Source organism: Aythya fuligula, chromosome W, assembly GCF_009819795.1.
Source record: "Aythya fuligula isolate bAytFul2 chromosome W, bAytFul2.pri, whole genome shotgun sequence".
Taxonomy (NCBI): Eukaryota; Metazoa; Chordata; class Aves; order Anseriformes; family Anatidae; genus Aythya; species Aythya fuligula.
Window position 1 is genome coordinate 9,127,271 of NC_045594.1, and position 24,689 is coordinate 9,151,959.

Consider the following 24,689-nt stretch of genomic DNA (forward strand, 5'->3'; position numbering starts at 1 on the left):
TTAAGGTTAGGGTTAGGGTTAGCGTTTGGGTTATGATTAGGCTTAGGGTTAGGCCCACGGGGGTTAGGGTTAGCGTTAGGGTTAAGATTAGCTTTAGGATCAGATCCACTGGGGTTAGGGTTAGTGTTAGGGTTAGCTTTAGGGTTAGCGAAAGGTTTAGTATAAGGTTAGGATTAGATACGCGAGGGTTAGGGATAAGGTTAGGGTTAGGGTTAACGTTATAGTTAGGATTAGTTTTAGGATTAGATCAGCGGGGGTTAGGGTTAAGTTTATGTTTAGGGTTATGGTTAGCTATAGGGTTATGATTAGGGTTAGGATTAGATCCACGGGGGTTAGGGTTTGCCTTAGGGTTAGGATAAGTCTTAGGGTTAGGTCCGCGGGGGTTAGGGTTAGCGTTAGTGTTAGCATTAGTGTTAGGATTTGGCTTAGGATTAGATCCACGAGGGTTAGGGTGAGGGTTAGCGTTAGGGTTAGGATTAGTTTTAGGATTAGATTGCTGGTGTTAGGGTTAAGGTTAGGGTTAGGTTTAGGTTTAGATCCGTGCGGGTAAGGTTTAGCGGAAAGTTTAGTGTTAGGGTTAGTGTTAGGTTTAGGTTTAGTGTTAGGGTTAGGATTAGTTTTAGGATTACATCCGCTGGAGTTAGGTTTAGGGTTAGCCTTAGGGTTAGTGTTATGGTTTAGGATAAGGTTTAGGTTTAGATTCATTAGGGTTAGGATTAGGTTTGGGATGAGATTTGCGGGGGTTAGGGTTAGCGTTAGGGTTAGGATTAAATTTAGGATTAAATCCATGGGGGTTAGTGTTAGATTTAGCGTTAGGATGAGGATTTGACTTTGGGTTAGATCCGCGTGTTTTAGGATTAAGTTTAGGGTTAGCGTTAGCATTAGGGTTTGCGTTAGGGTTAGCGTTAGGGTTAGGATTAGATCCGTGGCGGTTAGCATTAGGGTTAGCGTTAGGTTTAATAATAGATCCGCGGGGATTAGGGTTAAGGTTAGAGTTAGGGTTAGGGTAAGCATTATTGTTAGGATAAGGTTTTGGATTATATCCTCGGGGGTTAGCGTTAGGGTTAGTGTTAGGGTTAGGATTAGGTTTAGGATTAGATCCGTGGGGGTTAGGGTTAAGTTTAGGGTTAGCATTAGGTTTAACGTTAGGTTTAGTATTAGGTTTAGGATTGGGTCCGCGGGAGTTAGGGTTAGGGTTAGAGTTAGTGTTAGGATTAGGTTTAGGATTAGATCCGCGGGGGATAGGGTTAAGGTTAGGGTTAGCGATAGCGTTAGGGTTAGGATTTGTTTTAGGATTAAATCCACAGAGTTTAGGGTTAAGGTGAGGGTTAGTGTAAGGGTTAGCATTAGGGTTATGATTAGTTTTAGGACTAGATCCGCAGGGTTAGATTTCGCATTAGGGTTAGGATTAGTTCCGTGGGGGTTAGGGTTAGTGTTAGGATTTGGATTAGAATTAGGATTAGATCCTCGGTGGTTAGTATTAGTGTTAGGGTTAAGATTGGTTTTAGGATTAGATTTGCGGGGGATTGGGTTAGGGTTAGGGTTAGGTTGAGGTTTAGCGTTAGGGTTAGCATTAGGGTTAGGATTAGGTTTAGGATTAGATCCGTGGGGGTTAGGGTTAAGTTTAGGGTTAGCATTAGGTTTAACGTTAGGTTTAGGATTAGGTTTAGGATTGGATCCGCGGAGGTTAGGGTTAGAGTTAGTGTTAGGATTAGGTTTAGGATTAGATCCGCGGGGGATAGGGTTAAGGTTAGGGTTAGCGATAGCATTAGGGTTAGGATTTGTTTTAGGATTAAATCCGCAGAGTTTAGGGTTAAGGTGAGGGTTAGTGTAAGGGCTAGCTTTAGGGTTAGGTTAAGATCAGAGGGGTTAGGATTAGGTGTAGGATTAGATCTGCAGTGGTTAGGGTTAGGATTAGATTAGCTGTTTTTAGGGTTATGGTTAGCATTAGGGTTAGTGTTAGCATTAGGGTTAGTGTTAGTTTTTGGATTAGATCCGCGTTGGTGACGGTTAAGGTTTGGGTTAGCATTAGGGTTAGGATTAGGTTTAGGATTAGTTCCGTGGGGGTTAGGGTTAGCATTAGGATTCGGATTAGAATTAGGATTAGATCCTCGGTGGTTAGGATTAGCATTAGGGTTAAGATTGGTTTTAGGATTAGATTTGCGGGGGTTAGGGTTAGGGTTAGGGTTAGGTTGAGGTTTAGAGTAAGGATTAGCATTAGGGTTAGGATTAGGTTTAGGATTTGATCCGCGGGTGTTAGGGTTAAGTTTATCTTTATTGTTAGGGTTAGCGTAAGGGTTAGGATTAGGCAAGGATTAGATCCGCGGGGTTTAGGGTTAGCATAAGGGTTAGTGTTAGAGTTAGCATTAGTTTTAGTACTAGATCCGCGGGGGTTAGGGTTAGCATTAGGATTAGGATTAGATTTAGGATTAGATCCGCGGGGGTTAGTGTTAGGGTTTGCGTTAGGGTTAGCGAAAGGTTTAGTATTAGGTTTAGGATTAGATCTGCGGGGTTTAGGGTTAAGGTTAGGGTTAGTATTAGCTTTAGGGTTAAGATTAGTTTTAGGATTGGTTCCGTGGGAGTTAGGGTTTAGATCCACAGTGTTTAGCGTTAGGGTAGGTAATAGGGTTAGTGTTAGTGTTAGTGAAAGGGTTAGGTTTAGGTTTCGGATTAGAACCGTGGGGGTTTAGGGTTAAGGTTGGATTAGTATTAGCTTTAGGGTTAGTTTTCGGGTTAGGATTAGGTTTAGGATTAGATCCGTGGGGGTTAGGATTAGCATTAGGGTTAGGATTTGGTTTAGGTTTAGTTCCGTGGGGGTTAGGTTTAGGGTTAGCGTTAGGGTTAGTGAAAGGGTTAGGATTAGGTTTCGGGTTAGATCCCCTGGTTTAGGGTTATGGTTAGGATTAGGGTTAGTTTTAGGGTTAAGATTAGGTTTAGGATTAGATATGCGGGGGTTAGGGTTAGGTTACGGTTAGGTTTAGTGTTAGGGTTAGGATTAGGTTTAGAATTAGATCCGCGGGCGTTAGGGTTAAGTTTATGTTTAGGGTTAGGGCTAGTGTTAAAGTTAGGATTAGGCTTAGGGTTAGATCTGCGGGGGTTAGGGTTAGCGTTAGGGTTAGTGTTAGGGTTAGCATTAGGGTTGGGATTAGGTTTAGGATTAGATCCACGGGGTTTACGGTTAGGGTTAGCATTAGGGTTAGGATTAGGTTTAGGATTAGATCCGCGGGGGTTAGTGTTAGGGTTTGCGTTAGGGTTAGTGAAAGGTTTAGGATTAGGTTTAGGATTAGATCTGCGGGGTTTTGGGTTAAGGCTAGGGTTAGCGTTAGCTTTAGGGTTAAGATTAGTTTTAGGATTGGTTCCGCGGGAGTTAGGTTTTAGATTAGGGTTAGGGTTAGTGTTAGGGTTCCGATTTCCCTTAGGGTTAGATCTGCGGGGGTTAGGGTTAGTGTTAGGTTTAGCGTTAGAGTTAGTATTAGGTTTAGGATTAGATCCGCAGGGTTAGGGTTAAGTTTATGTTTAGGGTTAGGGCTAGTGTTAAGGTTAGGATTAGGCTTAGGGTTAGATCTGCGGGGGTTAGGGTTAGCTTTAGTGTTAGGATAAAACTTAGATCTGCGGGGGTTAGGGTTAGCTTTAGTGTTAGGATAAATCTTAGATCCGCGGGGGTTACGGTTAGGGTTAGCGTTAGGGTTAGCGAAAGCTTTAGGATTAGGTTTAGGATTATATCCACGGGGTTTAGGGTTAAAGTTAGGGTTAGGGTTAGCTTTAGGGTTCAGATTAGATTTAGTATTAGATCCGCAGGGGTTAGGGTTAGCTTTAGGGTTAGGATTAGTTTTAGGATTACATCTGTGGGGTAAGGCAGGGTAGCTGCTTAATCTTCTCTGTGCTCAAGGCAGCTATGCCAAAAGCCCACCGGTACCCTTTTGGATCCCTGAAGTAACCTTTCTTGAGGTAGTCTATGCCGAGGATTCACGGAGTCTCTAGGCCAGTCACAATGGGGTGCTTTTTCCACTCATTCCCAGTTAGACTCACTTCAGCTTCCAATACAGTTAGCTCTTGGGATCTCCCCGTCACTCCAGAGATAGAGATGAGTTCTGCCCCTTGGTGGCCTGATGGCATTAGGGTACACTGTGCACCTTTTTCCACTAAAGCTTTATATTTCTGCGGTTCCGGTGTGCCAGGCCATCGAATCCACACAGTCCAGTAAATCCGGTTGTCCCTCTCCTCTACCTGGCCAGAGGCAGGGCCCCACTAGTCCTGGTTGGAGTATCTATCAATTAATTCTTCCAAATGTGAAGCAGAAGTCTCTTCGTCAGGGTCAGGAGTAATACTATCCCTTCTACTGCCTCTGGGGGACTGCCCAACAGAAACTGGGGCAGCAATCCTCCTAGGGGCCCTCTTTGTTGCTGCTGTATCTTTCCGTAGCTCATGTACCTGAGCATCTAGGGCCGAGGTCGGTTCACCATCCCACTTCCTCATATCTTCCCCGTGGTCACGTAAATAAAACCACAAGGTACCTCGTGGTGTGCGTCCCGGATTCCCCCTTGTTTGAGCCGGAGGCTGCTGGCGCTTTATGGCCAAAAGATTCTTCCGTCTAGGTGAGGAGGAAGCTATGTGTTCATCTAACCATTGGGACAGTCTCTCCACAGCTGAAATGCAGTCCCGTACTGGGGCAGAGAGATTTTTTTCATATTTATGAAGGTGATTGGACACGTTGTCCACAGTTGGCCCCATCCCCTCCTCCCAATCCATTGCTGCCAGTGTGCTGGCATGTGATGAGGGTGCAGCCCATACAAACTTCCTCCACATGGACGTTGTGCATTGGACTTCATCAGGGCCTTTAGGTGTCTGGACATTGTTTAAATCACTATAAAGCATCTCCAGCACAGCTAATTCCCGCAGCTGCTGGAGACCCTTATCCATAGTGGTCCATTTGTTTACTTGGTATACAATATCCTCTTTGTGGGGATACCTTTCTTTCACAGCTGTTAGGATTCGTCTCCAGAGGCTGAGAACTTGTGCCTCTCTCCCAATTACTCTATCAATGAGCCTTTCTCTAGAGAGGGATCCCAGCTGCTTGGCTTCATTTCCTTCTAGCTGTTGGCTATTGGCCCCACTATCCCAGCATCGAAGCAGCCAGGTGAGGATGTGCTCACCTGGATGACGACTGAAGTCTTTTCGTATTTCTCGCAGCTCACTCAAGGACAGAGACCGAGCAGTTTCTGATTCACCTATGATTTCAGTCTCTTCTCCGTGATGTTGCCGTGATGACTCTGCTTTAGAGCTGCCTGCCTTTTCCTCTTCTCCCTCATCCTTAGGAGGAGCTTCTTCCCTTACTAAACAACCTGATCTCCGTTTCCACTGTTTTGTCTTTACAATAGGGGCAACTGATACCACAGATGGTCGGTCCTCCGGGGTGGTCACAGTGTGTGCTGTCTCATCATCAAATTCGGGAACCTCGCTATCCCCTTGAGGGTGCTGGGCAATGTTAATTGACATTTGATAGGCGTAAGCCAGACCCCAGCAGAGTGCAGCAAGCTGGTGGAGTTCTCTAGTATTGCCAGGGTCAGGGCATACGTCTTACAAACATTCTACCAGTTTCCTTGGATTTTGTACTTGTTCAGGGGTGAAATTTAGAACCATTGGAGGAGAAAACCATGACAGGTACCTGCCCAAATCCCCACACACACCTTGCCACCCACAACTACTTTGTCTGGGGACAGGTCCTTGGATAATATTCTTAATAAATTGCTTTACCTTGGGGAAGAAGACAAACACTAGACCTAGTAATAGGAGGATAATATCTGACCAAGGGTATCCAAGATACTGAAAGGCTGCTGTAATTAGCCCTGTTAGAAATGGATTCAAATTAGGATTAAATAAAAAATAGGATTTATTAAAAGAATATAAAAGAATAGAGGTAAGCAAACAGCACTGGGTGCACCGGGAGTCTCCGCTCCACTAGGACGCACACCAGCCACATCAAGTAGCTGATTTCTATGCTCCTAGACTAATACATATTCATTACTACTTCTATAAAAAACCAGGTTATTATAATTAGCTTCCGGAGTCCAGTCCCTCCTACTGGAGCATGCGCATCAGTCTCCTCTGGGGGGTCTCTAGGGGTCTTTCATGCTGAAGGCTCGTAGTCTTCCTCTCCAAGTTTTTTTCTCGTCCTTCCCCTTTGTACTCCTTTGGCACCGTATCAAGTTTATAGAACATTCCCTGCAGGTCTTGTCTCCCAGCCATCCTTCAGCTTCTTTTTTTCTTCTTCTTAATCTCAATATCAATCAAGAATTAAATTGCCAGTGCAGGGCCCAGAGGCAGACAGGACTGTTCTTTATGGACACGAATTGTTAAAACATTCCTAACAGCCCACAGGGAGAAAAGTAGAAGGCACCACCCCCGATATTATTCACTGATTGACTGCTAGGGGCAAAAAAGAAGGTGCTGTAATTCTTAATACTTTCAAAAAGATAATCTCCATGAGACCAGGAAGATAACAATGCCGGGCCTGAATACCAAACAAAACTGAAGGCCAGTATGTTACAGTACAACATGATAAAAAAAAAACAAGCACAGACTTCAACACTTTCTCCGATCGGATGTAAAGGAAAAAAGAAAACAGAGAGTGGACTACATACAACATAGCCACACAGAAAAATATTACCAGAAAACCAAACATTATTGTTAGGAATGTTTTAACAATTCGTGTCAATAAAGAGCAGTCCTGTCTGCCTCTGGGTCCTGCACTGGCAATTGAATTCTTGAACCACAGATGCAGTGTGTCCCAGTCTCCCCCTCATTCTAGTCAATTTATCAAGTCTTCAGAAAATACTCCTCAAATTTATGAACCTGTTAGTCTTTGTTATTCCGGACTTCTATTTCTAAAAGTTACAGCCTTTTTTTTTGTCCTATTCGAGATTAACTTAACACGGCTATAGGTGTGACTGTCCCTGTGAATGGCTGATGAAGAATGTTTTAATTACTGGTGAAGTGTCAATAAGAAAGCTATTTGTGTTTGTATGAAGTCTTTGATGTCTGGGGGTTTCAGAACAACTGATAACAACTAGTGACTGTTATGGGATACTATGCAAGCCTCTGATATCTGGCCAGGTGGCCAAGAGATTAAGAAGAAGAAAAAAAAGAAGCTGAAGGATGGCTAGGAGAAAAGACCTGCAGGGGATGCTGTATACACTTGACACGGTGCCAAAGGAGTACAAAGGGGAAGGACGAGAAAAAAACTTGGAGAGGAAGACTACGAGCCTTCAGCATGGAAGACCCCTAGAGACCCCCAGAGGGACCACCGGAGACTGATGCGCATGCTCCAGTAGGAGGGACTGGACCCCGGAAGCTAATTATAATAACCTGCTTTTTATAGAAGTAGTAATGAATATGTATTAGTCTAGGAGCATAGAAATCAGCTACTTGATGTAACTGGTGTGCGTCCTGGTGGAGCGGAGACTCCCGGTGCACCCAGCGCTGTTTGCTTACCTCTATTCTTTTAATAAATCCTATTTTTTTATTTAATCCTATTTTGAAGATTGAGCCATTTCTAACAATTTGGGGGCTCGTCTGGGATGGCTATGGTTCCTGAATTCTGGTTTGATCTAGGAGAGGCGCCCCACCATTTGGTGGCTCCTGTTTGAGTCGGATCGGGACTAACGTCATCCTGAACCTGAATAAAGGTAAGCAAAGAATTTGATTTTTTTTTTGAGCTCCCTTGCAGGCTGTTTTTTTTTTTTTTTGCCCCTAATTCTGCGCGCATAGATCCGGACGAAGACAACAGGGTCGTTTGTGGATACCGTTCGGTTCGATCCCGGACGAAGACGACAGTCGTTTGTGGATACCGTCTGGTTCGATCCCAGACGAAGATGGCAGAGACGTTTGTGGATACCGTCCGGTTGGATTCTGGACGAAGACGATGGAGTCGTAAGTGGATACCGTCTGGCTGGGTAAAGGTGCGGTTGCCAGTGTTTGTGCATGTGAGAGTGTAACTGAGACTTCTAAAGTCAGCGTGGCGGTCTTTTTGTTTTCTCACCGGTTCTAATCTCCTGTGGGGGGTTTGGCCGGTGAAGGGAGTGATTCTATAGAAGTGGTTCCTATAGAATTCGGGGATACGTGCGTGGGTGACAGGTCCTAAACCCCCTGCAAGACACTCTCACTGGGGGCAACCAAGGGCTGTGGGAATTGCCACAAGTAAAATTCCCGGATGGGTCAGATAAAATCGAAGACCAAGGACCAGGAAGAAGGGAGCAAAAAGTCCATTATGAATAATGATTAGAAATTGGAACAATAGGGGCCCCAGAAAATTAAAGAGTAAATTGAAAATGATCCAGTATTATATGATAGAATGACCAAAAGAACCCTTAAGACCCCATGTATTTTGATCCACGGAGGACGGGGTCTGTCAGGCTTTGAACATTAATAGTAGAATAGCTGTGGATCTGGAAAAGAGCAAGCTGAAACATTGGAATTAGAAATTAGAGAGCAATTGATTAAGAATGAATATGTGCTACATTTGTGCCTGTGCTGCACTTATACCTCCAGATAACAGGAGCCTCTCGGACCCCAAGAACCAGAGCAAAAACAGCCTCATGGTTCGGACTTTAATCAAGGGGTCTGAGATAAGGAGGACTGTTCACAAAGAGACAGGTTATGCATATGTATAGGAATGTTCATGTATATGTAACTCTTTACTAGATATAACCAAAGCAAGTTGCCACGTTAGGAGTGCACGACTTTGGTGGGACTACCCTCCACGTGCCACCCAGAACTGAGTAAACATACCTACTTTACAATCTTACTGATTGTGGAGTCAGCTTTCTGTGAGTCATTTTGGTGAGCCAGGCAGGAGACACTCTGCTCGGCTGCAGGATTGGCTGCGGTGCGGACGCCGCTAGGTGCACCCTGAGCGTTTTGCTCGGAGGGGACTCCACTCTCAGCTGCTCACCGCAGGAGCAAAGATCTCCTGAATCTGTGTACAAACGGTATGTTTTCGGCTGCTGGAGGGATACTAACTGGAGTGTTAATAATTGTATGTGTTTTTAAATGTCCAGGTATTTTGTGTTGAAAGTATTTGTGTAAGTGTAAGGGTTTAAAACAAAGTGTTACAAATCACCTCACAAAGAACACAGTCAGAGACAATACTTATTTGGTTGGTTATCATTCTAAATTATATTCCTGTGGTATGAATGAGATGTGCTAGAGGCCTCTGTGTGCGATTGTGCTGTGTGAGTGAGATGCAAAGCGAGTGCAGAGTTCCGATCCGTGGTTCCGTACTCTTCACAAGGGGAGTGGGCGGAGACGAACCAAGTGCCTGACAGACTGAAAATAAGTACTGTTTTATCCAAGTTTTGAGTGGTGGTGCCTAATATATGGGCCTGGCGGTGTATCTTGTGATCCTATTTTTGCTCTTAAATGTTTTGACTGTGACAAGAAAAAGGCAGGAGCATGATCTGACTCCACTGGTGCTTAGGCCATGCTTCCTGCAACATATGAGACCTGAACAGGCCGAGAGACCGGAGCGGCGCCGAGAACCTGGAGTGGCGCCGGGAGACCCGAGATCGAGTTGCTACAGGAGACCAGAGGCGTCAGTGGACACCGGTAGCCGACCCTCACCGTGTGGCTAGTTGGCACATAGCAGAGGGGCGGACATCAGGACCCTGCAGCCTGCTGACATAACCATGGAGGCATCGGCAGCTGTGCTGAGCTGTGCTGCTTCACTCTAGCATTCTTTTTATAAAAGGTTTATCTTGCAATGCAAAAAAGACTATTCGTCCCCAGATCGGTGTTATAACTATTACTAATGATGACTTAGCTCTACTGTGGGGCAGGAGTGCAGAGACGCAGATTACACTGCCAAATGACCATCAGCAGTTCGCGCAGGCAGGGCGAGCAAGAAGGGCAGAGCGCTCCCCCTGCCCACATGAACACCTCCTTAACAACAGCCATTAGATAGGTGATAATGGTCTCCACCAGGCACGGTGTGCTCTCCAGGAATTCGGTACACACCCAGACCGACTACCCGTTAAAAAATGCCGCAGTTCAGGTCACCGGATGCAGGGAGTGTCTGAGCCTGTTGCTGCCATCGGCGGGAGGCAGAGAAACTGCGTGCGTGAGGTGCGAGCAGGTGGATGACCTGGTCTGCATGGTGGCGGAGCTCAAGGAGGAGGTGGAGAGGTTGAGGGCCATCAGGGAGTGTGAGCGAGAGATAGACTTCTGGAGTAACTCCCTGCAGGGCCTCAAGGGGAGGTACCGAGGTGAGACTCCTCAAATGGGGGTGGACCCCCTGCCCTGTAGCCGTCGGGCAGAGGGAGGGGATCTGGGAGCTGAGGAGGAATGGAAACAGGTCCCTGCTCGACCTTGCAGGCGACGCCCTCCCCTTCCGGCCCCGCATTCCCAGGTGCCCTTACACAACAGGTTTGAGGCCCTGGAGCTCGACAGACCAGTAGCTGAGGAAGAGGTAGCGAGTGTTCCCAGGAGGATGCCTAGGGCGAGGAGGTCGACTCCACGCCTCAGGACTGCCTCCACCAAGAAAGACAGGAGGGTTATTGTTGTTGGAGACTCGATTCTTAGGGGAACAGAGGGCCCTATTTGTTGGCCTGACCCTACCCGTAGGGAAGTCTGCTGTCTCCCTGGGGCCAGGGTCAGGGACGTTGCTAGGAAGCTTCCCAACCTGGTACGCCCCTCTGACTATTACCCTCTTTTGATAGTCCAGGCGGGCAGTGACAACATCGAAGAGAGAAGCCTCAAGGCTATCAAAAGAGACTTTAGGGGACTGGGTCGGTTAGTGGATGGAGCGGGAGTGCAGGTGGTGTTTTCATCCATCCCTGCAGTGGCAGGGAGGGGTTCAGAGAGGACACGGAAAGCCCACCTGTTAAACACGTGGCTCCGGGGCTGGTGCCAACGCAGAAATCTTGGGTTTTTTGATCATGGGGCACTTTACTCAGCACCTGGCCTGATGGCCGCAGACGGGTCCCTATCTTTTAGGGGAAAAAGGATCCTGGGCCAGGAGCTGGCAGGGCTCATTGAGAGGGCTTTAAACTAGGTAAGAAGGGGGATGGGGCTGAAGCTAGGATTGTTGGGGCTGTGCCAGGGGGAATGATGGCAAGGCCGGAGGATAAGGCAATGGCCCAGCTGAAGTGCATCTACACCAATGCACGCAGCATGGGTAACAAACAGGAGGAGCTGGAAGCCATCGTGCAGCAGGCAGGCTACGACTTGGTTGCCATCACGGAGACGTGGTGGGTACACTCTCATGACTGGAGTGCTGCAATGGCTGGCTATAAGCTCTTCAGAAGGGACAGGCAGCACAGAAGGGGTGGTGGTGTGGCCCTCTATATTAGAGAGTCTTTCGAGGTTGTAGAACTCGAGGCTGGGAATGACAAGGTCGAGTCCCTTTGGGTTAGGATCAGCAGGGACAACAAGGCTAGTGTCCTGGTCGGGGTCTGCTATAGACCGCCGAACCAGGATGAGGAGACGGATGAGGAACTCTACAGGCAGCTGACAGAAGTTGCGAAATCATCAGCTCTTGTACTCGTGGGGGACTTCAACTTCCCTGACATATCCTGGAAGCACAACACAGCCCTGAGAAAGCAGTCTAGGAAGTTTCTGGAGAGCGTGGAAGATAGCTTCCTGACGCAGCTGGTTAGTGAACCTACCAGGGGTGGCGCCCCGCTAGACCTTCTCTTCACAAACAGAGAAGGACTGGTGGAGGATGTGATTGTCGGGAGCTGTCTTGGGCAGAGTGACCACGAAATGGTGGAGTTCTCTATTCTTGGCGAGGCCAGGAAGGGGACCAGTAAAACCGCTCTATTGGACTTTCGGAGGGCTGACTTTGAGCTGCTCAGGACACTAGTTGGTGGAGTCCCTTGGGAGGCGGTTCTGAAGGGCAGAAGGGTCCAGGAAGGCTGGGCGCTCTTCAAGAGGGAAATCTTAATGGCGCAGGAACGGTCTGTCCCCACGTGCCCAAAGACGAGCTGGCGGGGAAGAAGACCAGCCTGGCTGAACAGAGAATTGTGGCTTGATCTTAGGAGAAAAAAGAGGGTTTATAATCTTTGGAAAAGTGGGCAGGCCACTAGGGAGGACTATAAGGATGTTGCGAGGCTGTGCAGGGACAAAATTAGGAAGGTCAAAGCTCATCTGGAGCTCAATCTGGCTACTGCCGTTAAAGATAACAAAAAACATTTCTATAAATACATCAACACAAAAAGGAGGACTAAGGAGAATCTCCATCCTTTACTGGATGCGGGGGGAAACTTAGTTACAAGAGATGAGGAAAAGGCGGAGGTGCTTAATGCCTTCTTTGCCTCAGTCTTTAGCGGCAGTACCGGTTGTTCTCTGGATACTCAGTACCCTGAGCTGGTGGAAGGGGATGGGGAGCAGGATGTGGCCCTCATTATCCATGAAGAACTGGTTGGTGACCTGCTACGGCACTTAGATGTGCACAAGTCGATGGGGCCAGATGGGATCCACCCAAGGGTACTGAGGGAACTGGCAGAGGAGCTGGCCAAGCCACTGTCCATCATTTATCAGCAGTCCTGGCGATCGGGGGAGGTCCCAGTTGACTGGCGGCTAGCAAATGTGATGCCCATCTACAAGAAGGGCCGGAGGGCAGACCCGGGAAACTACAGGCCTGTCAGTTTGACCTCAGTGCCAGGGAAGCTCATGGAGCAGATCCTCCTGAGAGTCATCATGCAGCACTTGCAGGGCAAGCAGGCGATCAGGCCCAGTCAGCATGGGTTTATGAAAGTCAGGTCCTGCTTGACGAACCTGATCTCCTTCTATGACAAAGTGACGCGCTGGGTGGATGAGGGAAAGGCTGTGGATGTGGTCTACCTTGACTTCAGCAAGGCTTTTGACACCGTCTCCCACAGCATTCTCCTCAAGAAACTGGCTGCTCTTGGCTTGGACTGGCGCACGCTTCGTTGGGTTAGAAACTGGCTGGACAGCCGGGCCCAAAGAGTCGTGGTGAATGGAGCCAAGTCCAGTTGGAGGCCAGTCACTAGTGGCGTCCCCCAGGGCTCGGTGCTGGTGCCGGTCCTCTTTAATATCTTCATCGATGATCTGGACGAGGGCATTGAGTGCACCCTCAGTAAGTTCGCAGATGACACCAAGTTAGGTGCGTGTGTCGATCTGCTTGAGGGTAGGAAAGCTCTGCAGGAGGATCTGGATAGGCTGCACCGATGGGCTGAGGTCAACTGCATGAAGTTCAACAAGGCCAAGTGCCGGGTCCTGCACCTGGAGCGCAATAACCCCAAGCAGAGCTACAGGCTGGGAGAGGAATGGTTGGAGAGCTGCCAGGCAGAGAAGGACCTGGGAGTGATGGTGGATAGTCAGCTGAATATGAGCCAGCAGTGTGCTCAGGTGGCCAAGAAGGCCAACAGCATCCTGGCCTGCATAAGAAACAGTGTGACCAGCAGGGCTAGGGAAGTGATCGTCCCCCTGTACTCGGCCCTGGTGAGTCCACACCTCGAGTACTGTGTTCAGTTTTGGGCCCCTCGCTACAAGAAGGACATCGAGGTGCTTGAGCAAGTCCAGAGAAGGGCGACGAAACTGGTGAGGGGCCTGGAGAACAAGTCTTACGAGGATCAGCTGAGGGAGCTGGGCTTGTTCAGCCTGGAGAAGAGGAGGCTCAGGGGTGACCTTATCGCTCTCTATAGGTACCTCAAGGGAGGCTGTAGCGAGGTGGGGGTTGGTCTGTCCTCCCACGTGTCTGGTGACAGGACAAGGGGGAATGGGCTTAAGTTGAGCCAGGGGAGTTTTAGGTTGGATCTTAGGAAGAACTTCTTTACTGAGAGGGTTGTGAGGCATTGGAACAGGCTGCCCAGGGAAGTGGTGGAGTCACCATCCCTGGAAGTCTTCAAAAGACGTTTAGATGTAGAGCTTAGGGATATGGTTTAGTGGGGACTGCTAGCGTTAGGTCAGAGGTTGGACTCGATGATCTTGAGGTCTCTTCCAACCTAGAAATTCTGTGTGATATTCTGTGTGATAAGTGACACAGGTGACGGTGCGGGGCGGCGGTTAGAGCCATTTCTAACATTATGACTACCCGTATGTTAGTTGTAAATACTTCAACCAATGCTGTTGTTATCTCAACCCTCGAGCCCCACGTTGGGCGCCAAAAAGGACTATGGTGGTTTAACTCAGGTGGGCAGCCGAGCTCCTCCACAACCGCTCTCTCACTCCCCCTCTCCTCAAAGAGGAAGGGGGAGAAAATACAACACAGAGAACTCGAGGTGTGAGATGAGAAAGGTTTAATTAAAAGGAAAGGGAATGGGGAGGAAAAAGAAACAAAAGAAACAATAAATCCGCGCGGAAGCACAGAGAGAGGGAAAAAAAAATATTCTCTACTTCCCATCAACGAGAGATGTTAGGCCACGTCCTGGGAAGCAGGGCCTCAAAACGCGTAGTGGTTGTTCAGGAGGAACAGCCCCCTCCCCCACGAGAGACCCCCTTTTATTGCTGAGTGTGACATCAGGTGTTATGGAATATCCCTTTGGTTGGTTTAGGACAGCTGCCCTGGCAATGTCCCCTCCCCATCACTTGCCCACCCCCAGCCTGCTGGCTCTTGGGGGCTTGGAAGGAGTCCTGATGCTGTGCCAGCACTATACAGCAATAGACACAACACTGGAGTGATATCAGTGCTGTTCCAGCTATGAGTGCAGAGCACAGCAGTGTGTGAGCTGCTGCAGGGAAAAGGTGACTCCAGCTCAGACAGACCCAACACAGGGTTAGCGTTAGGGTTAGCATTAGTGTTAGGATTAGGCTTAGCATTAGATCCGCGGGGGTTAGGGTTAGGGTTAGGGTTAGGGTAAGGGTTAGTTTTAGGGATAGGAGTACTCTGAGGGTTAGATCCGTGCGGGTTAGGGTTAAGGTTATGGTTAGGGTTAGCGTTAGGGATAGGATTAGGCTTAGGGTTAGATCCGCTGGGTTTATGGTTAAGGTTAGGGTTAAGGTTAGGTTTAGGATTAGATCCGCGGGGGTTAGGGTTAAAGTTAGTGTTAGGTTTAGTATTGGATTTAGGATTAGATCCGTGGGGGTTAGGGTTAAGCTTAGGTTTAGGGTTAGCGTTAGGGTTAGGGTTATTATTAGGCTTAGTGTTAGATCTGCAGGGGTTACGGTTAAGGTTTATGGTTACGGTTAGTGTTAGCGTTTGGGTTAGCGTTATGTTTAGGATTATGTTTAGGATTTAATCCGCAGGGATTAGGGTTAAAGTTAGCGTTAGGTTTAGGGTTAGGTTTAGCGTTAGTGTTAGCGATAGGGTTAGGATTAGATCAGCGGGGGTTAGGGTTAATGTTAGGTTTAGCGTTAGGGTTACAATTAGGATTAGGGTTAGATCCGCGGGGGTTAGGGTTAGGGTTAGGATTAGGGTTAGGGTTAGCATTATGGTAAGCCTTAGGTTTAGGATTAGTCTTATTGTTGGATCCGCAGGGGTTTCTATTAAGGTTATAGGGTTAGGGGTTGGGTTAGTGTTAGGATTAAGATTAGGTTTAGTATTAGATCCGACGTGGTGGGGGTAAGGTTAGGGTTACGGTTAGCGTTTTGGTCAGCATTAGGGTTAGCATTAATTTTAGTGTTAGATCCGAGGGGTTTAGGGTTAGGATTAGCTTTAGGTTTAGCGATAGGGTTAGGATTGGATCTGTGGCGGTTACAGTTAGCATTAGGCTTTTAGGATTAGGTTTAGGATTAGATCCGCGGGGGTTTGGGTTAAGGTTAGGGTTAAGGTTAGAGTTAGCATTAGGATTAGGATTATATTTAGGATTAGATTCGGAGGGGTTACGGTTAGGTTTAGCGTTAGGGTTAGCATTACGATTAGTATTTTGGTTAGATTTAGGGTTAGGATTATATCCACGGGTTTAGGGTAAAGGTTAGGGTTAGGTTTAGTGTTAGGTTTTGAATAAGGATTAGGATGAGATCCGCAGGGGTTAGGGTTAAGGTTAGCGTTAGGTTTAGGGTTAGGGTTAGCGTTAGTGTTAGCGTAAGGGTTAGAATTAGATCAGCGGGGTTTAGGCTTAGCGTTAGGAATAGCGTTAGGGTTAGGGTTAGGGTTAGGATTATATCCGCGTGGGATAGGGTAAAGGTTAGGGCTAGGGTTAGCGTTACGGTTAGCGTTAGGTTTAGCGTTAGGGTTAGGATTAGATCTGCAGGGTTTAGGGTTAAGTTTATTGTTAGGGTTAATGCCAATTTTTAGAATTGGCGTTAGGATTAGGATTAGATTTAGGATGAGATTCGGAGGGGTTATGGTTAGGGTTAGCGTTAGGGTTAGCGTTACGGTTAGGATTATGGTTAGGATTAGGTTTAGGATTAGATCTGCTGGTGTTAGGGTTAAGGTTAGGATTAGGGTTAGGGTTAGCAATAGGTTTAGGATTAGATCTGTGGGGATTAGGGTTAAGTTTAGGGTTAGGGTTACCAGTAGGATTAGCGTTAGGAATACGATTAGATTTAGGATTACATCCGCGGGGTTTAGGGTTAAGGTTAGGTTTAGGGTTAGCGTTACGTTTATCGTCAGGTTTAGGGTTAGGATTAGATCCGCAGGGGTTGGGGTTAGTGTTAGGGTTAGCGTTAGCGTTAGGGTTAGGATTAAGTTTAGGATTAGATTCGCAGGGGTTAATGTTAGGATTAGATCCGCGGGTGTTAGGGTTAAGGTTACGGTTAGGGTTAGCGTTAGGGTTACAATTAGGCTTCGGGTTAGATCTGCGGGGTATAGTGTTAAGATTAGAGTTAAGGTTAGTGTTAAGATTAGCATTAGGGTAGTATTAGGGTTAGCGTTAGGATTAGCGTTAAGGTTGTGATTAGTTTTAGGATTATATCTGCGGGGGTTAGGGTTAAGGTTTGGATTAGTGTTACTGTTAGGGTTAGCGTTAGGGTTAGCGTTATGTTTAGGATAAGGTTTAGGATTAGATAACGCGAGGGTTAGTGTGAATGATGGGGTTAGATTTAGATTTAGGTTTAGCTTTAGGGTTAGGTTTAGATTTAGGATTAGGTCCGTGGGTTTTAGGGTTAAGGTTATGGTTAGGTTTAGCATTAGGGTTAGAGTTAGGATTAGCCTTAGATTTAGGATTAGATCCAGGGGGTTAGGGTTAGCGTTAGGGTTAAGGTTAGATCCGCGGGGGCTTAGTGTTAAGTTTAGGTTTAGCGTTAGGGTTAGGATTAGGCTTAGTTTTCGAGCCACGGGGGTTAGTGTTAAGGTTAGTGCTAGCGTTAGTGTTAGGAATAGGCTTAGTGTTCTATCCGCGGGAGTTATGGTTAAGGTTAGGGTTAACGTTAGGGTTTGCGTTAGGTTTAGCGTTACGGTTAGGATTAGATTTAGGGTTAGATCAGGAGGGTTAGGGTTAGTTTTAGGGTTAGCATTAGGGTTAAGATTAGGTTTAGCATTAGGTCAGGAGGGTTAGGGTTAGCCTTAGGTTTAGTGTTAGGGTTAGGTTTAGTCTTAGAGTTAGTTCCACAGGGGTTAGGGTTAAGTTTAGGTTTAGGTTTAGTGTTAGCATTAGGTTTAGCTTTAGGGTTAATATTAGATCCGCGTGGGTTAGGTTTAAGGTTAGTGTTAGTGTTAGCGTTAGGGTTACAGATAGTGTTAGGATTAGGTTTAGGATTAGATCCGTAAGGTTTAGGGTTAAGGTTAGGGTTTATGGTTACGGTTAGGGTTAGGGTTAGGGTTAAGGTTAGATCCGCGGGGATAAGGTATAAGGTTAGGGTTAGTTTTAGCTTTAGGGTTAGCATTAGGATTAGGTTTAGATTTTGGATTAGATCCGGAGGGGTTAGGGTTAGGTTTAGCATTACTATTACGATTAGGCTTAGGGTTTAGATCCGCAGGGGTTAGGGTTAAGGTTAGGGTTATGGATAGGTTTAGCATTAGGGTTAGCGTTAGGGTTAGGATTAGATTTAGGATTAGATCCGCGGGGGTTACTATTAAGGTTAGGGTTAGCGTTAGTGTTAGGGTTAGGATTAGGTTTAGGATTGGATCCGGGGGGGTTATTGTTAAATTTACATTTAGTGTTAGGATTAGGCTTAGGGTTAGGTCCGCGGGGGTTACTATTAAGGTTAGGGTTAGAGTTAGGGTTAGCATTAGGGTTACCGTTCGTGTTAGGGTTAGGTTTAGGATTAGGTCCGCAGGCGTTAGGGTTAAATTTAGGGTTAGGGTTAGGGATAGGGTTAGGGTTAGCTTTAGGGTTAGCTTTAGGGTTAGCGTTAGTGTTGGGATCTGATTTCGGATTAGATCAGCGGGGGTTAGGGTTAGGGTTTGCGTTAGGCTTTGGATTAGGTTTAGGATTAGATCCGGAGGGGTTATGGTTAGGGTTATGGTTAGTGTTACGGTTAGGATTAGATTTAGGATTAGGTCCGCGGGTGTCAGCATTAAGGTTAGGGTTAGCGTTAGCATTAGGGTTAGCGTTATCTTTTAGGTTGGGATTATTTTTAGGATTAGATTAGCGTTAGGTTTAGCATTAGGGTTATGATTAGGTTTAGGATTGGAACTGAGGGAGGGTTGGGTTACTTTTACCGTTAGAGTTAGGATTAGACTTAAGGTTAGATCTGCGGGGGTTACTATTAAGATTAGGGTTAGATTTAAGGTTATCATTAAGGTTGCCGGTAGTGTTAGGGTTATGGTTAGGATTAGGTCTGCAGGGGTTATGGTTAAGTTTAGGGTTAGTGTTAGCGTTAGGGTTAACGTTAGGGTTAGGATTAGTTTTAGGATTTGATAAGGAGGGGTTAGGTTTAGACTTAGCATTAGGGTTAGGATTAGGTTTATGATTAGATCCTCAGGGGTTAGCGTTAGGATTATCGTTTGGGTTAGCGTTAGGGTTAGGATTAGGTTTAGGATTGGAACCGGCAGGGCGTTATTGTTAAGTTTACCTTTAGGGTTAGGATTAGGCTTAGGGTTAGGTCCGTTAGAGTTAGTATTAAGGTTAGGGTTAGAGTTAGGTTTAGGTCCGCAGAGGTTAGTGTTAAATTTATGATTAGGGTTAGCATTAGGGTTGGCATTAGGATTAGGCTTATATTTAGGATTACATCCGGAGGAGTTGGTTAGGGTTAGGGTTAGGGTTAGGGTTAGGGTTAGGGTTAGGGTTAGGGTTAGGGTTAGGGTTAGGGTTAGGGTTAGGGTTAGGGTTAGGGTTAGGGTTAGGGTTAGGGTTAGGGTTAGGGTTAGGGTTAGATCCGCGTGGATTAGGGTTAAAGTTAGGGTTAGTGTTAGCATTAGGGATAGCATTATGGTTAGCGTTAGCGTTAGGAGTAGGTTTAGGATTAGATCTGTGGGGGTTAGGGTTAGAGTTACGGTTAGCGTTATGGTTAGTATAATGTTTAGGATTAGATAACGCAAGGGTTGGGGTGATTGTTAGGGTTAGAGTTAGGTTTAGCGTTACGGTTAGGGTTAAATTTAGGATTAGGTCCGCGGGTGTTAGGGTTAAGGTTACGGGTAGGGTTAGCGTTAAGGTTAGTGTTAGGATTAGGCTTATATTTAGGATTAGATCCAGAGGGGTTAGGGTTAGGCTTAGCGTTAGGGTTACCGTTAGGCTTAGTGTTAGATCCGCTGAGGTTACTATTAAGGTTAGGGTTAGGGTGGGATTAGTGTTAGGGTTAGAATTAGTTTTAACGTTAAAATTAGGATTAGTTTTAGGATTAGATCTGCAGGGATTAGGGTTAGGTTTATCGTTAGGGCGAGCGTTAGGATTAATATTAGTTTTAGGATTAGATCTGGAGCGGTTAGTGTCAGAGTTAGGGGTTAGGGTTTGGGTAAGGATTAGGTTTAGGATTAGATCCGCGGGGGTTAGGCATAGGGTTAGGGTTAGGGTTAGCGTTAGGGTTAGCCTTAGGATTAGGGTTACTTTTAGGATTAGATCCACAGGGTTTAGGGTTAAGGTTCGGGTTTGGTTTAGCATTAGGGTTAGCATTGGGATTAGTGTTAAAATTGGGTTTAGTTTTAGGATTAGATCCGCGGGGTTTAGGGTTAGTGTTGGGGTTAGGATTAGGTTTAGGATTAGATCCGCATGGGTTAGGGTTAAGTTTAGGGTTAGGTTTAGCATTAGTGTTAGGATTAGATTTACGATTAGATCTGCAGGGGTTAGGGTTAGGGTTAGTTTTTGTTTTAGTGTTAGAGTTAGTGTTAGGGTTAGGATTAGATTTAGGATTAGATCCACGGGGTTTAAGGTTAAGATTAGGGCTAGGTTTAGCGTTAGGGTTTGCATTAGGGTTAGGATTAGATCCACGGGGTTTAGGATTAAGATTAGAGTTAGGGTTAGGATTGGCGTTACGGTTAGGATTAGGTTTAGGATTAGATCCCCAGGGATTAGGGTTAAGGTTATGTTTAGGTTTAGTGTTAAGGTTAGGATTAGGTTTAGGATTAGATCTGCGGTGGTTTGGGTTAAGTTTTGTGTTAGGGTTAGGGTTAGGGTTAGGGTTAGGGTTAGGGTTAGGGTTAGGGTTAGGGTTAGGGTTAGGGTTAGGGTTAGGGTTAGGGTTAGGGTTAGGGTTAGGGTTAGATCCGCGGGTTTTAGGATTAAGGCTAGGGTTAGTGTTAGGTTTAGCGTTGGGGTTAACATTAGGGTTAGGATTAGTCTTAGAATTAGATCCGCGGGGTTTAGGGTTAATGTTAGGGTTAAGGTTAGAGTTAGTGCTAGGATTAGAGTTACGGTTATCGTTCGGGTTAGCGTTAGTGTTAGGATTATGCCTAGAACTAGATTCGAAGGGATTTAGTTAAGGTTAGGTTTAGTCTTAGATTTAGGGTTAGGATTAGGTATAGGATTAGATCTGTGGGATTAGGGTTAAGGTTAGATTTAGGGTTAGATTTAGGGTTAGGGTTAGGGTTAGCGTTAGGGTTAGGTTTAGCGTTAGGGTTAACAGAAGGGTTAGGATTAGTGTTATAATTAGATCTGCGGGGATTAGGGTTAAGGTTAGGGTTAGGATTAGCGTTAGGGTTAAGATTATCTTTAGGATTAAAGTTTAGGATTGGATCTGCAGGGGTTATGGTTAGCGTTAGATTTATCGTTAGGGTTAGGTTTAGGCTTAAGTTTAGATCCGTGGAGGTTAGGTTTAATGTTAGGTTGAGGGTTATGGTTAGGGCTTGGATTAGATTTAGGATTAGGTCCGCAAGGGTTAGGGTTAAGATTAGGGTTAGGATTAGATCCACGGGTGTTAGGGTTTAGGTTAGTGTTAGGTTTAGCGTTATGGTTAATTTTATTCTTAGGATTTGATCTGCAGGGGTTAAGGTTAAGTTTTGGTTTAGGGTTAGGGATAAGGTTTGGATTAGATTTAGGATTAGATCCGCAAGGGTTAGAATTAAGGTTTGGATTATGGTTATGGTTAGCGTTAGGGTTAGGGTTAGGATTAGATCCGCGGGGGTTAGGTTTAAGATTAGAGTTAGGGTTACTGTTAGCGTTATGGTTAGGATTAGGTTTAGGATTAGATCCGTGGGGATTAGTGTTAAGGTTAGGATTATGGTTGAGATTAGTGTTAGGGTTAGGATTAGGGTTAGGATTAGACCGAAGGGGGGGGTATGATTAATGTTAGGGTTAGTGTTAGCGTTAGGTTTATGATTAGATTTAGGATTATATCGGCGGGATTTAGGGTTAAGGTTAGGGTTAGGATTAGTTTTAGAATTAGATCCGCGGGGTTTAGTGTTAATGTTAGGGTTAGGGTTAGGGTTAGGGTTAGGGTTAGGGTTATAGTTATTGTTAGTGTTAGTGTTAGTGTTAGGATTAGGCCTAGGACCAGATCCGCGGGGATTAGGGTTATCATTAGGGTTAGCATTAGGATTAGGATTAGATTTAGGATTGGATCCGGAGGGGTTAGTGTTAAGGTTAGGGTTAAGGTTAGGTTTAGGGTTAGGTGTAGGGTTAGAGTTAGGGTTAGCGTTAGGGTTAGGATTAGGCCTAGGACTACAACTGCGGGGGTTGGTGTTAAGGTTACGGTTAGGTTTAGCATTAGGGTTAGGATTAGGTTTAGGATTAGGTCCTTGGCGTTTAGGATTAAGGTTGGAGTTAGGGTTAGTTTTAGCGTTAGTGTTAACGTTAGGGTTAGGATTAGGCTTAGAATTAGATCCACAGGGGTTAAGGTTAGGGTTAGGGTTACCTTTAGGGTTAGAGTTAGTGTTAGGGTTAGGGTTAGTGTTAGATTTTGGATTAGGCCTACGACTAGAGCCGCGGGGGTTAGGTTAAAGGTTACGGTTAGGGTTAAGATTAGACTATGGTTAGGATTAGGGTTAGGGTTAGCATTAAATTTGGCGTTAGGTTGTCGTGGTTCCGCTCGAGTGGGCAGCCGTGCTCCACCACAGCCGCTCTCTCACTCCCCCTCCTCAAAGAGCAATAGGGAGAAAATATTTGAAAAGGGCTCAAGGGTTGAGATAAGGACGAGAAAATCACGCAATAATTATTGTAACGGGCAAACCAGACTCAGCATAAGAAGATAGTAAGATTTATTGCTCATTACTAACAAGCTGGAGTAGTGAGAAACAAAGGAAAGAAACCAAATCACCTTCCCCCCCCATCCACCCTCTTCCACCTCCTCCCCCCGAGCGGTGCAGGGGAACGGGGGAATGGGGGTTATGGTCAGTCTACAGCACTTCTTCTCTGCCGCTCCTTCTCGGTCACTCTCGTCCCCTGTGCTGTGGGGTCCCACCCACGGGATACAGTCCTTGATGAACTGATCCAGTGTGGGCTTCCCACAGGCAGCAGCTCTTCCAGAACTGCTCCAGATATGGGTCCGTACCACGGGGTCCATCCCTCAGGATAAAACTGCTCCAACCTGGCTCCCCTACGGGCAGCAGCTCCTGCCAGGTCACCTGCTCCTGCGTGGGCTCCTCTCCATGGGCTACAGGTCCGGCCCGGAATCTGCTCCGGCAGGGGTCTTGCACAGGTGGCAGCCTCCATCGGTGCAGGGCCACCTGCTCCACAATGGTCTCCTCCACGGGCTGCAGCGTGGAACCCTGCTCCACCGTGGTACTCCATGGGCTGCAGGGGGACATCCTGCTTCACCATGGTCCTCACCACAGGCCGCAGGGGACTTCTGCTCCGGCGCCTGGAGCACCTCTCCGCCTCCTTCTACACTGACCTTGGTGCCGTTCCTCACTCCCTTCACTCTCCCAGCTGCTGTGTGGCGCAGCATTTTTTTCCCTGTCTTAAATATGCTCTCACAGAGGTGCAAAACAACATCTCTTATTGTCTTAGCTCTGGAAAATAATGGGGCCCTTCCCAAACATGGGGCAGCTTCTAGATCTTTCTCACAGAAACCACCCCTATAGCCCCCTGCTACCAAAACCTTACCACGTAAACCCACTACATAGGTTTAGGATTTGGTTTAGGATTAGATCCGCGGAGTGTAGGATTAAGGTTTGGGTTGGGGTTAGTGTTAGGTTTAGCGTTATGTTTAACATTAGTGTTAGGATTAGGCTTAGAATTAGATCCATGTGGTTTAGGGTTAAGGTTAGGGTTAGGGATAAGTTTAGCGTTAGGGTTAGTGTTAGGATTAGGTTTAGGATTTGATCCTCGGGGGTTAGGGTTAAGGTTAGTTTTACGGTTAGTGTTAGAATTAGCTTTAGGGTTAGCATTAGGATTAGTATTAGGTTTAGGGTTAGATCCGAGGGGGGTGTGGTTAAGGTTAGGCTTAGTGTTAGGGTTAGCGTTAGGCTTAGCCTTAGGGTTTGGATTAGATCCGCGGGGTTAGTGTTAAGATTAGAGTTAGGGTTACGGTTAGCGTTAGGGTTAGGATTAGTCTTATGGTTAGATCCGCGGGGGTTAGGGTTAAGTTTAGGGTTAGGTTTTTTTGTTAGCTTTAGGACTAGCCTTAGTTTTAGGAGTAGGTTTAGGATTAGATACACGGGGGTTAGGTTTAAGGTTCGGGTTATGGTTTGGGTTAGCATTAGGATTATTGTTAGGGTTAGTATTAGATTTACTATTAGATCCGCAGGGGTTAGGGTAAAGGTTAGGGTTAGGTTTATGGTTAGCTTTAGGTTTAGCATTAGGGTTAGGATTAGGGTTAGGATTAGATCCGCGGGGGTTACGGATAAGGTTAGGGTTAGGGTTAGCTTTAGGTTTAGCGTTAGGTTTAGGATTAATTTTAGGATTAGATCCGCGGGGGTTAGTGTTAAAGTTAGGGTTAGGGTTAGGGTTAGCGTTAGGATTAGTTTTAGGATTAGATCCATGGGGGTTAGTGTTAAAGTTAGGGTTAAGGTTAGGGTTAGCGTTAGGGTTAGGGTTAGCATTAGGATTAGGTTTAGGATTAGATCCGCATGGGTTACGTTTAAAGATAGGGTTAGTGTTAGGGTTAGCATTAGGTTTAGCGTTACGTTTAGGATTAGATCTGGAGGGGTTAGGTTTAAGGTTAGGGTAAGTTTTTGTGTTAGCTTTACCATTAGCCTTAGGGTTAGGATTAGCTTTAGGATTAGATTCATGGGGGTTAGGGTTAAGGTTAGGTTTATTGTTAGCGTGAGAGTTAGGCTTAGCGTTTGGGTTACGATTAGGTCTGCAGGGGTTAAAGTTAAGTTTAGGGTTAGAGTTAGGCTTAGGGTTAGCGTTAGGGTTTGGATTAGGTTTAGGATTATATACCTGGGGTTAGGGTTAAGTTTTGGGTTAGGGTTAGCATTAGGGTTAGGCTTAGGGTTAGCATTAGGGTTAGGGTTAGGTTTAGGAATAGATCTGCAGGTTTTAGGGTTAAGGTTACAGTTAGCATTAGGGTAGCGTTTGGGTTAGAATTAGGTT